The sequence below is a fragment of the Mobula birostris genome, chromosome 18 (genome assembly GCF_030028105.1).
Source record: "Mobula birostris isolate sMobBir1 chromosome 18, sMobBir1.hap1, whole genome shotgun sequence".
NCBI classification, from domain to species: domain Eukaryota; kingdom Metazoa; phylum Chordata; class Chondrichthyes; order Myliobatiformes; family Myliobatidae; genus Mobula; species Mobula birostris.
In genome coordinates, this window is record NC_092387.1 from 59,763,298 (window position 1) to 59,777,655 (window position 14,358).

At 37.0% G+C, this 14,358-nt stretch overlaps 1 protein-coding gene across 6 annotated transcripts in view; it reads right to left on the bottom strand.

Moving 5' to 3' along the window:
- Positions 1-14,358, bottom strand: part of scaper (S-phase cyclin A-associated protein in the ER) — a 351,667-nt gene that overhangs the window by 60,286 nt on the left and 277,023 nt on the right. The gene's annotated exons all lie outside the window — the stretch shown is intronic.

Below are 14,358 nucleotides of genomic sequence, written 5' to 3' on the forward strand. Positions count from 1 at the left end.
TGGGGGGAGAGACAGAGGCAATGGAAGGGAGAGAGGGGCAATGGAAGGGGAGAGATGGGGCAATGGGAGGGGAGAGATGGGGCAATGGGAAGGGAGAGATGGGGCAATGGGAGGGGGAGAGATGGGGCAATGGGAGAGAGAGAGAGACAGAGAGAGGAGCAATGGGGAGGGAGGATGTGTGGCGGGGAGGGAGGGTGGGAGGGGATGGAAAGGAGGGGTGGAAGGGAGGGAGTGGAAAGGAACTGCAGAGGGACTAACTACTAAAAGCAGCAGGATCAACAGAGCTTGTCACACAATCTATTCCTATTCTGGTGCCTGGCCACCGGAGCTAGCTTAAGGTGGCAATTAAGTAATAAAGCCCAAATGCTGAGGTTAGCTTTACACTAGAAACACAACATATCGTGTCAGTTTGATTTTGTGTTGGCACTCTCACCTCTGTGCCAGAGGTCATAGGTTCAAGCCCTATTCCAGAAACTTGAGTGCACAATCCAATCTGATAATTCAGTGAAGTATTGAGGAAGTGTTGCATTGTCAGAACTGCTATCTTTTAGGGGGACATTAATCAAGATCCTGACTGCATGGTTCCACTGAATGTGTATATCAGGCCACTATTTGACAAGGTATAGGAAATTTGCTCTGCCTTTGACTGAAGCAACATCATAAATCCAGATTCATTAATCTCTTCATTCAGTGATGTCTGTGGGGTCTTGCTCTGCATAACATGTTAACGTGTCTTCCTGTAAATAAATTATAATATTTAAAACCTGGCAGTGAAGCTCCTTTGTGGTATTAAACATGAAAAGTTTCTGCAAAACTGCAAGCTTTACCACCTGTCTCCTGAACATTCATTTTCCCATTTCAGTGCACAAAGTTGTTTTTCTATCTGCATGTTCAGAGGAACCTGCTACAAAACATTACTGGGACAGCATATAGGGTATACTAGTATAAGCATCTGCCTATGAAAAAAATATGTTGCTTTGGTGGGGCTGTGCTGCATTGACCCCATCCCTCCTTATCTCCAAGTCTTCTATTTCTGAGACCTACACATTACACGTTTTCTTTACTCCACCAATGGCAGATGTGCTTTTAACATCGAACATTACAGCACACTACAGTCCCTTCAGCCTACAATGTTGTGCCAACCTTTTAACTTACTCTAACCCCTCCCTCTAACATAGCCCTACATTTTACTATTATCCATATGCTATCTTATTTGGACTTCGGAATTCCCACCCTAAATCACCCTTAATCAAGTTCCTGAAAATTTTGGCCAGCATTTTTAACGCGAGATAACAGCAAATTTTATTTGATTATCACTCTATGAAGCACTCTGGAATATCCTAAAATGTTTAAACAACTCGAGTTGCTATTGTTATTTTACACAGTCGTCGCCATTCTCAATCTGAACTATTGCAACTGTGAATTTCCAACAAGCTTCCTGGACTACTGGTTCTACTGCCGGAACACTGTTCCACAAATATCGTCCATGCTAGATTTCAAATTAAAACATGGAAGGGCTACACATGGAAATCCTTCCCCTGTTATGCTCCCAAAAAGCAGCACCGCACAAGTAAATATCAGGTTTTCAAAATGTGATAACTATTCACAATCCCCTAATGAACAGGCAGGCATGAATATTTGCTGGGATTTGCAGCAATAAGGTTTATGATTTCCCCTTCTAGTCTATCTCTTTCCACTCTGCCAGAGTCCATTTTTGCTACATCTAGAAAATGGTCACATACTGAGAGCAATGCACACAAAGTGCTGGGTGAACTCAGGTAGTAAGGGAGCATCTACAGAGGGAAATGAATAGCCGACGTTTCAGGCTGAGACCCTTCATCAGGCTGGTGAAAGTTCTCAGCCTGAAACATTAACTGTTCATTTCCCGCCATAGACGCCGCTGACTCGCTGAGTTTCTCAGCATTTTGTGCACATTACCAAAGATTTCCAGTGTCTGCAGAATCTCTTGTATCTACTGATACATCCCTTATGTTTAAAGTGCTTGACTTTTGATATGCAATTCTTTACTAAAGTATACTAAATTACTACTAAAGTGCATAAGAAAGACAAGCAGGAATAACTAATTTGTCCTTTCCGGCATGCACTTCTACTCAAATAGATAATTTTGGATTTTCTACTTAAGCTTCATGTTCCCATGCTATCCTCTTGATTTCAAAAAATTGTCTCAATTATATTCAGGGGCAGATAAATATACCAGTGCTCTCAGGGTAAAAAATTCTACATTTACAAGCATTTGGGTGAAGAAATGAATCATTTCAAACCTAATTATGTCCTGCTATTTTCATTCCAGCACGAGAATGTTATTAATATTGAAATTCACCCATGCAGTTTAATGTAAGTGCAATAAAAATGACAGGCAGTTAGTTGTCTTTATTCTCTAACACCTTGCATGGAGTTGGTCCTTCAACGTTTCCATTTTGTTGGCTTATTCTTCATTTATATTCCATTACAGCTGCTCTGTTGTACTACACTTCATTCATTCTCCAATTGAATGCAGCTTTTCTCTTGCCTTTTCACTTTAAATGAAATCATTTTAATTCTTCCTTCTCCTCTTTTGTCCTTCAACAGCTCATCTCACTTTTCTTTCAAACACCAACATTTGTTACCTACTTTGAATGTTTAATCTTTACACAGTCTTGTTTTGATACTTCTCAATTTCCTAGCATTTTTACTCTCACTTGTGAGTTCCCTTGGCACTCCCTACACCAGACAGCTTGTCAACATATGCAGGACACAGCGAGAAATGTTAATTCCATTAATTTGTGAAAACCGCAGGAAACTAGATGGTGAAAGTACATTGTCTGTGAAATGCCCACCCTTACTGCAAGATTGTCAATGGGATTAAAACTTGGTTAGGTTATTTTTTTTAAAAATCCAATCTCAAAAAAAATTCTGATGCTAAATCATCACTTGTTTTAAACTTAATCCTTCATTGACAGTTAATTTGTAATTTGTTCCAATTAATTCTGTACCGTATTGCACTTAGGGACAAATCTACAAATTATGCTGTACAAATGCTAATCTTTCTTGAAACTAATTATTTACCTGCTATCTCCTTGCAATTTTTCATTCTCCTATCTAAAGATATTTTCTATTTAAATTCTCCAGTATTCTTCAGCTTGCTATTTGATAATGCACTGTGAAGTGCTTTGCGATGTTTTTTCAGGTTAATGCAGATCTTAAGATCTTGATCCTACCTGGGTGGAGTACAGTGATTTGCTTAAAACACAAGGATATTCAATAAATATTTTCTTTAAGTTTGGTTTTCATTGATTAGTAAGAAAGATTAAGGAATGTATCTGAAATGGTGGTTGTTTGGTTTTGTTAAATTCAAACACCAATGGATTCTCAGCCACAAGGATCTTGTTTACCAAGCATGCACAAGCAGAAGTTTCAGTCACTACCATTTCTTGAAATCATGGACAAATGTTTGAGCTGCGCTCACAATTCTTGTTTTGGAGGATGAGAAATGTTTGAAATTCGCATTAGTATCCTGCTATAAGTTTAGCATGAAAGTTAGATCTTCCTTCATCAAACCAGCACAGGTTCTTCTAGGAGTATCTGAGGCAGCTAACTATAGTTGCCATGTTCCCCATAATATTTCTTCTTAAATATGTGTATTACCATCAAGGTATTACCAAGAATTATTTCTAAGCCCCTCTGATTGTGCAATAAACATAATTAAAAAATAGTCTCCTGCTGCCTAGTGTTTTTCAAATATGTGGCTCATTGGATTCACAATCGTGAATCAGATCAAATTACAAATGTAAACCTTTTAACAATCTGTTACCATGGCAATATAACCAATGGATAGCATAATGTATCTTTCACCATTCTCTAGATTGGCATGCAAGATTTTGCACTTAAGATGGCTGATACTTTCTTTCAGACACCTTTTCTCATAATTTTCCCTCATTCTTTGTTTATGACCTTAATAAGATTGAGACTTGTCTCCTTCATACACAATGAGAAGCATCTGTTTCAAAAGCACACAGATCCTTTATGTTTGAGATGATAAGCCAGCTGCAAGCCCTCCTTTAACATTTTATGATCTGTGCTTCACTTAATGGTTTCACTCTTTAGCTGAAAGGGGGTTGAGGAATAAAAGGTAGCTTAAAAGTCCACACTAAAGAGTAGGATGAAGTACTTGAAATATTAAGCACTTATCCCCTATGTACATAAAAGTGCAAGGCAAAAGGAGAAATATTACAGAAAATGCCAGGATTTCAAACTATGCAGAACAAATCAGTGATTCAAAGATACACAAAGTGAGGAACTTAACGACCAGTATATGTGAAATGAAAACATGATTTCCACACTTCTATTAGCCAACATATCAACTGATTGCTCTTACAAAGACATTATATGGGATGTATTACACTTTACAATGAGATACACACTACAAGTTTCAGGAACAGCTTCTTCCCCTCTGCCCATCAGATTTCTGAATGGACAATGAACCCATGAACATTACCTTACTATCTTTTCCCCTCTTTTTGCATTACTTATTTAATTTAATTGTCCTTTTTCATACAGTTGATATCAGAAGTTTACATACACCTTAGCCAAATATATTTAAACTCAGTTTTTCACAATTCCTGACATCTAATCCTAGAAAACATTCCCTGTCTTAGGTCAGTTAGGTTCACAACGTTATTTTAAGAATGTGAAATGTCAGAATAATAGTAGAGGGAATGATTTATTTTAGCTTTTATTTCTTTCATCACTTTCCCAGCGGGTCAAAGGTTTACGTACACTTTGTTAGTATTTGGTAGCATTGCCTTTAAATTGTTTAACTTGGGTCAAACTTTTTGGGTAGCCTTCCACAAGCTGCTCACGATAAGCTGCTGGAATTTTGTTCCATTTCTCCAGACAGAACTGGTGTAACTGAGTCAGGTTTGTAGGCCTCTTTGCTCGCACACGCTTTTTCTGTTCTGCCCACAAGTTTTCTATTGGATTGAGGTCAGGGCTTTATGATAGTCACTCCAGTATCTTGACTTTGTTGTCCTTAAGCAATTTTGCCACAACTTTGGAAGTATGCTTGGGGTCATTGTCCATTTGGAAGACCCATTTGAGACCAAGCTTTAACTTCCTGGCTGATGTCTTGAGATGTTGCTTGAATATATCCACATAATTTTCCTTCCTCATGATGCCATCTATTTTGTGAAGTGCACCAGTCCCTCCTGCAGAAAAGTACCCCCACAACATGATGCTGCTACCCCCATGCTTCATGGTTGGGATGGTGTTCTTCGACTTGCAAGCCTCACACTTTTTCCTCCAATCATAACGATGGTCATTATAGACAAACAGTTCAATTTTTGTTTCATCAGACCAGAGGACATTTCTCCAGAAAGTAAGATCTTTGTCCCTATGTGTACTTGCAAACTGTAGTCTGGCTTTTTTATGGCGATTTTGGAGCAGTGGCTTCTTCCTTGCTGAGCAGCCTTTCAGGTTATGTCGATATAGGACTCGTTTTACTGTGGATATAGATACTTGTCTACCTGTTTCCTCCAGCATCTTCTCAAGGTCCTTTGCTGTTGTTCTGGGATTGATTTGCACTTTTCATGCCAAAGTACATTCATCTCTAGGAGACAGAATGTATCTCCTTCCTGAGCGGTATGATGGCTGTGTGGTCCCATGGTGTTTATATTTGCATACTATTGTTTGTACAGATGAATGTGGTACCTTCAGGTGTTTGGAAATTGCTCCCAAGGATGAACCAGACTTGACATGATTTTCTGACCTCAATTCGATAGAAAATTTGTGAGCAGAACTGAAAGAGCGTGTGCGAGCAAGGAGGCCTATAAACTTGACTCAGTTACACCAGTTCTGTCTGGAGGAATGGAACCACGTTCCATCAACTTACTGTGAGAAGCTTGTGGAAGGCTACCCAAAATGTTTGACTCAAGTTAAACAATTTTTAAAGGCAATGCTACCAAATACTAACAAAGTGTATGTAAACTTCTGACCCACTGGGAAAGTGATGAAAGAAGTAAAAGCTGAAATAAATCATTCCCTCTACTATTATTCTGATATTTCACATTCTTAAAATAAAGTAGTGATCCTAACTGACCTAAGACAGGGAATGTTTTCTAGGATTAAATGTCAGGAATTGTGAAAAACTGAGTTTGAATGTATTTGGCTAAGGTGTATGCGAACTTCTGACTTCAACTGTATATACTTCTTAGTGTAATTAATAGTTTTTATTATATATTGCCAATATATTGCTGCTGCAAAACAACAAATTAGATGGCATAGCCAGTAATATTAAACCTGATTCTGAGTCTAAATGCTCAATGAAGTATCACTTGCACCGAAAATCCCTGCCCAATGATTTAACATCACACTGTTCCCCATGGTCTTCAGAGCTCACAGACATTAAATCTACTATTAATTCACAGCCAGTGTAGTCCCCATCTTTATTCTCTGCCTGAGGTCCAGAAATGAGCAGAACCAGCATAATTTTGCTCTGATGGTGTGGTTTTGAAAAAGAAGTTCTGAGTTTTGCTCTGATCATCCAAAAATCTTTACCAGCCCTGGATCAAGCAGAATTACAACCACAGACTCCCTTCCTTTATGATTAACATAATTTTATTGCAATGCTCCACTGCATATATTCTTCCAATACCAAAATGTTTGTAATTTTTTTTGTGTGGATAATGTTCATGCAATTGCTGAGGCTGTCACTCTTTACTCTACCTCTACCTTTCACCATTTTGTCATGTACTCTACAATCTCTTCTATACTTTCATTTTGCAAATAAACAACTTCCATCAGTTTCCATGATTTCTTGCACTTATTCCACTGAGTGACCAGAAGTTTTGTAAAACAATATCTCCCGTTTTCTCCTTTTCCTCATTCCTTAACCTGGTTCACCTAAAGCACTTAGCTTTGCACTCCAATGGGGATTTATTTTTGTCTGGTTTTGTTTGTGATACATTTCCAAGTTGTGCATTAAAATGCAAGCTGTAACTTTGCACCACACTAAACTGAGCTGGGTCCTCTGCAGAAATTGAAAAAAGTTCTTTTATGGTAATTACACATTTTGAATATTTCTGCAAGTCTACGTACAATACAGACCTTCATTTGGTAAATTGAGACAGCTGCATATTTGGCAAGCAAGGGCCCTAATCCAAAGGATAGTTTTGAATAAGATTACATTCTTCATGATTGCAAGCTGTCCACAGCATATATTGGCAAATGTATCAAAGAAGGAAGAGATAACAGGAAAATAAATTATGCATATATGTAAGAAGAATGGTTTGCTCTCTATTTCCTGGACAAGTACTGTATCAGTAAGCATTCATAACAGTTTTCTTTCAATAGCAGGCTGACACAAGAATTCTGCTTAACTGGGACCAAAATCTCTTTCATTTTCAAGTAATATCAGAGTTAAGTGTTAACAAAAGTTAAATTGAAATAGTTGTTCCATAGAACAATAAAACAGGAATTAACTTAGCTTCCAACTTTAGAAACTGAAATAACTAACCTATGGAGTTTTGAGCATATTATGTCTCAGTCTATTTCTATCATATTTTTCTTACAGGTTAACTGAGAAATTGGAGTCATATTAAAGGAAAAACACTATACAACAAACTTATTACAATTCAATATATACAGGAAAAGACAAATCTATTAACATAGCACAATATAATACATTTCCCCTATTTATAAACATCACTATGTGTAAAAAATTAGAATGGCAATAGATGTCCTAAAATTCTAATTTCTTAATCATCTAAAGGGAAATAACATACAGATGAAAACATGATCAAGATTATTTTCTCTTCAACTTTTGCAATTTTTCAGAATGAAGTGGTTTCGAGGTAAACTGCTTATTGGATATGATACTCTGACTGCTTGTGTATGCAACACTCAAAATGGTAATATGGATAATTACTTTGCCTCAGTTTCACCCAAACAGGTTTCTTTAAAATGAATGATAACAAATCAGCTCCTTCCATGTTTATTGTAATACAATCAACATGTTTTACAATTGCTTCATTGTTTTCAAGGATGGCCAGAATTTCCAGCATGCTGGACTGCTTTAGTACAGAGCCAAACCTGCTGAATCAGTGGTCAGATTGTTTCAGGTTGAACCAGGCTAGTTTCAATGTCAGTCAGTAGCCAGTGATAATTGTTGCTTATTTATAACCACTGCCCAACTCAAAATGTAATTGGGCAAAATATACCTGAAATTGTTCTTCTGCAACCGAGATCTGTTGACACATAGTAAATTGGTCAATAACAGACTTCAAGGCTGTTTGCTCAGAACACAAAAGTGTTTGCTAAGGAATAAACTATGCAGTTCAGAAAGGGAATTATGTAACATCAAAAATACAAATTTTCATCAGATCACTCCATATGTATTCAAAAAGATAGTACGAATAAATGCCGATCAAATGTTTATATATCCTGGAAGAGAATTGTTTATCTATCATTGTAATCATTAAACCACAATATAATTTCAAGAATCATTTTGATTCTATTCATTTCATAACTTGAATATTTCCCTAGAGATGAAAGATTATGATCAAAGATCAGCTTTAATTGTCACATGTACAGTGCAATGCATCATTTCCATTGAGGATTGTGCAGAGGGCAGCTCACAAGTGTCGCCATGCTTTTGATGCCAACTTACCATGGCCATAACTTACTTACCCTAACCTGTGACCCTGTAAAGCTAATATGCAGAATATCTATAATTTGAGAGTCATCATAAGGGAAATATTATTTAGTATTGAATGGAGATGCAATCTAAAAAATAAGCACAGGAACACAAGAAACTAGGAATAAGCCACCTGATCTCTCAAGCTTGCCCCATCATTCAATGTGTTTGAGGCAGATCAAATAATCTCTTCTTTGCCATATCCCCATTGTTCTCAATCTTTCAAAAAAAAACACCTCCAGTTTTTACAACATCTAATGATCTAGCCTCAACAACTCTCTGGGATACAGAATTCCAAAGATATATTATTCTCTACTAGAAGATATATTATTCTCTACTACAAGTCTTTGTACTTATATTATTCTCTACTAGAAATCTTTGTACTTCATTTTTAAATGACCAGTCCCTTATTTCAAAGCTATATCCTTAATTTGAGACTATGCCATTAATGAAAACATCTTCATATCTAGTCTGTCATCTCAAGATCTTGTTTCAAAAAGACTACTCCTCATTCTTCTAAACTCCAAAGAATATAAATCCAACCTGTTTGAACCTCTCTTAATAGGAAAATTCTCTGATCCCAGGGATTAGTCTGATGAACCTTCTTTGGACTGTCTCCACTGTAGCTGTATCCTTTCTTAGGTAAGAGAACTAAATTTGCACATGACACTCAATACCCTGTACAATTGTAAGAAAACTTTCATTTTTCTAAACCCTAGCTTGTCTGCCTTATTTTCTACAATATGTTGCATTAGCCTGCTAATCTTTTGTGATTCATGGCCAGCAGTACCTAGACCCTTCTATATTTCAATTATTTGCAATATCTTTCCATCGAGGTAATAATCTACCTTTTGATTCCTCTTACTACAGATCAGATTAAATTGGACTCTTTCTGCAATAATCTCTCAAAAGAAGAAAATGGAATATCCCTGGGATTTAGGCTTCAAGGATTAATGAACCATTAAAGATTTATATTGTTCTTATACATGTGATAAATTGTGCAGTATATACTTAGAATGAATAGTTTCGTTTGATGCCAGTAAATATCCTCAAAGGGCCAAGATGAGCAGCAAGAGCTACAAACGCATCAAAGCATAGCATAGTTGAAAGAAAAAAAATGCTACAACAGGAATGCTGAGTTTGCACAGGAAGTCGGACAGCATCTATGGAAAGAGAATCAGTCAACACTTCAGGTCAATAAATCTTCACTGTGAACATTTTCAAGTTCTGAATGCTTTCCAGCATTTTCCACTTTAATTCACATTCCCAGTAACTGCAGATCCACTTTTTGAAAGTATGATGATTTAACAGGAAAAAAGAAAGCATACAGCATTTAAGTTGACAGTTTATGTATTTTTGTGAAAGAATAAGGGAATTGCGGGTCCATTAAAAGCAGATGCAGGAGAGACTAAAATAATATAGGCTCCCATTTTAAAATTAATAAACTTCATCTGTCTTCATACATGAAAGATGACAAGACTACACAATGCAACCTGAAAACAGTTAAGTGAAGGATACAAGTGGGGAAAATGGCGAAGGAAATAATGATGGATGAAGATGAATTCCCAGCATCCTGTGGTCTCCATCAAAGGGGATTAAAATGAGTAAAAAAAAAAGTAGGTATCAGTCATAATATTCAGAATTTTCCCAGATTGTACTTTTATGCCTGAATGTCACTACATTATATAATTTTGCTACTCCTCACATAAAGCTGGAAGGATAGAATCTTTCTGTTATCTGTCAGACGCTAAACACTTGAACAGGTGAATAAGCAAATATGAATAATCAAAAGGATTTAAAGGTCTGTGTAAATAAATCATGAATAGCAAGAATGCAGTAACAACAAGAAATATTTACCTCAAGGTGCTAATATAAAGAAAGAAATTGCAGTTTTGGTTATACACAACAAAGCCCCACTGTGGAACACTGTATTCATATTTTTGCCTTGGTAAATATGCAATGAACAATTAATAATTGATTGGAGTGCAAAAGATGTAACTGTGAGGAAAAGTTATTTTAAAATAGCTTTATTTTATTGATATAGAAGTCGGAAAAGAGGTCTAATTGATTTATTTACAAAGATACCTAAAATGATACATACAAATTACTTGTGAGCCAATCAAAAAAAAAAGGCATGATTTGAAATTAGAACTAGGCTATTTAGCAGTGACATATACATTTTATTCTTCATAAATGTGAAGAGGAAATCATAACTATTTCATGCAGAAACTTATGGGGTCCAAGAAAATGAAGATTTCCAAGAATGAGATTTCTGTTTTTTTTTGATATAGGGGTCTGAAAAGATTCGGAATAAAGTTTGGTAAATGAAGTTGAGAAGCAGGTAGGGCACTGGCGAGATAAACATCCTTCTTTGGCTAGTTACAAGGATCCTATGTGCAATGAGCTTTGGGTGCAGCAAGCCAGTTTCCTACTAGTTTAAATATTTGCCTAGGCATTGGTACTGAACTGCTAATCTCACTGTGGAAAGCTAAATGAATGGTTTGAATGAGAGACAGAATAATAATGTCCTTCTGAACCTGCAGATTACTGTCAATGAACAGTGATAGCTTCACTTTGTATCCAAAAAAATCAATGTTGACATTAGATAGAAAAAATTAAAATGTTTTACTTTCCAGATCAGGCATTTTTTTCACATTTTCATGGACCCCAAAAGTTTCTGTGGCTGGCTGGTGGCGTAGTGGCATCAGCGCTGGACTTCGGAGCAAAGGCTCCCAAGTTTGCTTTCCATCTGTGCTGGGTTGAGCGTCGAGCTAGCAACTCGGCCTCATAAAAATAAGAAAGCCTGCTAAAAAAACGCCGTCATGACAGTGTCCCGATGACTCCACTCGGAGTTAAGGGCTTTCTTCTTCTTCATAAGTTTCTGGGTAAAATAATTATGAATTTCCAATACACATTACATCGAATTAAATGTTGATTTCACTGCTAAATGTCCTAGCTCTAATTTAAAATTCCTAATTACTTTACACTTGTGCAGTAATGAATAAACAACCTTGAGGATTAAAATATCATTTTATTAGTTTAAGGCTTGAATGTTCTAATGGTTTAAAGATTGTGCAAAATGCTGCAATATTCCTGTATCTTCATTACCATCATTCACTTCAAGCTTCCTGCATGCCAATTAAAATTTTTCATTCAGTTTTAATTCCCTACAGGCAATGTTCCCTCTAATTTTTAGCAGTCAGTATGCGCAAAAATCTTATGTTGTGCAAATTTTTTTCCTGTGACAAAAGTATGTGCGCACTGAATGCATACATGGGACAGTCTACGTAGGTTTACAAAATATTTGACATAAAACTGCACAGAATAACAACAAAATAACATACATATTTAAGTCACACACACAAAAAATGCTGGTGAACACAGCAAGCCGGGCAGCAGCTATAGGAAGAGGTACAGTCGACGTTTCGGGCCGAGACCCTTCGTCAGGTCTAACTGAAAGAAGAGATAGTAAGAGATTTGAAAGTGGGAGGGGGAGGGGGAGTTCTGAAATGATAGGAGAAGACAGGAGGGGGAGGGATGGAACTAAGAGCTGGAAAGTTGATTGGCAAAAGGGATACGAAGCTGGAGAAGGGAGAGGATCATGGGACGGTAGGCCTAGGGAGAAAGAATGGCAGAAAGAAAGGGGGGGGGGGAAATCCCAGAGGATGGGCAAGGAGTTATAGTGAGAGGGGCAGAGGAAGAAAAAAGAGAGAAAAAAAGGGGAAAGAAAAAAAATCATAATAATGATAATAAATAAACAAACAAACAAACAAACAAACAAACAAGAAAGAGATGGGGTACAAGGGGAAGAGGGGCATTAACGGAAGTTAGAGAAGTCAATGTTCATGCCATCAGGTTGGAGATAGTTAATTTTTATCATATTTAAGATTTTTCTCTCTCCTGTCTTTGGCATTTACCCATTCTTTGTAAACTCTATCTCGACTAATAGAACTTCCATCCCATTGATAGCTTTTGATTTTCATTAACATATCCAAATGACATTCACCTAAATGGTTTCTCAGCTTGTTTTTGAGTTGATTCATTAGACTAAAACCTCGCTCACAGTCCGCACTAGATGCAAGAAAGGTTCCCCCAATGTCTATCAACTGTGCAAGGTCGCAAAACTGGTCATTTTGGAGTACAAATGCCACCATTTGAGCAAAGTTTGAAATTGGTTTGGATTTAATTTTTTCTTGCACGGAAAATTTGAAATCATTAAACTGTCTAACTATTACAATATTTTCAGCTAGAAAATCATGATATTTTAGACATAAGGCATTAACTTGGTCATCGCAAAATGTGAAGTCACAACCTGCAATTGCGGAGAAATCAAAAGCTGACCATTCTTGTACCTCAACTTTGATCTCCTCTGAGTTCAATTGTTTTCGCTCTTGCTCATCTGCACTCAACCGTAACATGCGTAGCACTCCTGTAAGGGTAATAACGGGTTCTATTGCCTGAGCTTTTGTACACCGTCCAAATGCGATTTACTTGCCAAATGACACTTCAAAAAGTTAAGTTTCCAAATATCATCCCACTTCTTTCCGCTAGCAAATTCTCCAGCAACTTTCGCATCATGACAATACAAGCAGATAACTCCAGTTTCCGAATCATACATAAATATTTCTCGTAGCTGAACGTTTGTGACCTCATGAGCTTTCAGTGTAACAATTTCTATTATTTTGTTAAGCCATTCAACTTTAAACAAATTTGCAGTTCTTTTGCGCTTCACGCCCTTCACTTCTTTTGAATTTGACATAGTGAATCAATATTTTTTCCAATAAAAACTTAGTAAGCTATCCACAGGATTTGAAACAGATCTTTGTAAACTTTACGATATGAACACTGTCTGCCAAACATGGCTGCTGCCGTGATGCAGCTGCACAAACCGGAACAGGAAAGGTGAGGTGACGTAAATTAGTGATGTGCATTGTGGTATTTGAAAAACCGACTAACTAGTTAACAGAAACAGTTAGCTAAAAGATTATTTTCAATAAGTATAATTATTAATTACTACATTATTTTAAGTAACTAACCTTTGTGCGCACATTAATTTCCTTTGTGTGCTGGTTGAAAAACTTGTGTGCGCGATGCACACAGCTCAGAGGGAACTATGCCTACAGGCCTTACTCATCTTATTCTGAAAGTCTGTTTAAGACTTATGCCTCCACATGCACTATCTGCTACCTTAAACTAAAACTTTTAGTAATTTCCTGTTCTCTCCATTTGTTTTTAGTGGGTTACTTGCTCAATTATAAAGTTTTACCCTTCTGAATTCTCAATTCAATCTGTTCTGGCTGGTCAAATATCTCCCTCCACTCCCTCAAGGGCAATCCAGGACTGACAATAATAAGCCAGTCCTGATGAAGGGTCGTGACCTAAAATGCTGACTCTTTATTCCTTTCCATAGATGCTACCTGACCTGCTGAGTATGTTACTCAGGGTTTACAGAACCTCTTGCTTAAATGTTGACAATGATCTTCAGTTTTTTTCCACATTGCCCATGTCCTCTGAATGAATTAAAGATCTCAGGGTAGTGCAAATTGGGCCTCCCTCTGATACTTAAAAACTGCTTCTTTAACCCTCATCCTAACATTCTATATATTCCACAATTGGGGTTCTCTCCCAGCAGACAAGATTATAACTGAAAAACAAGTGAGCAGGCAGAG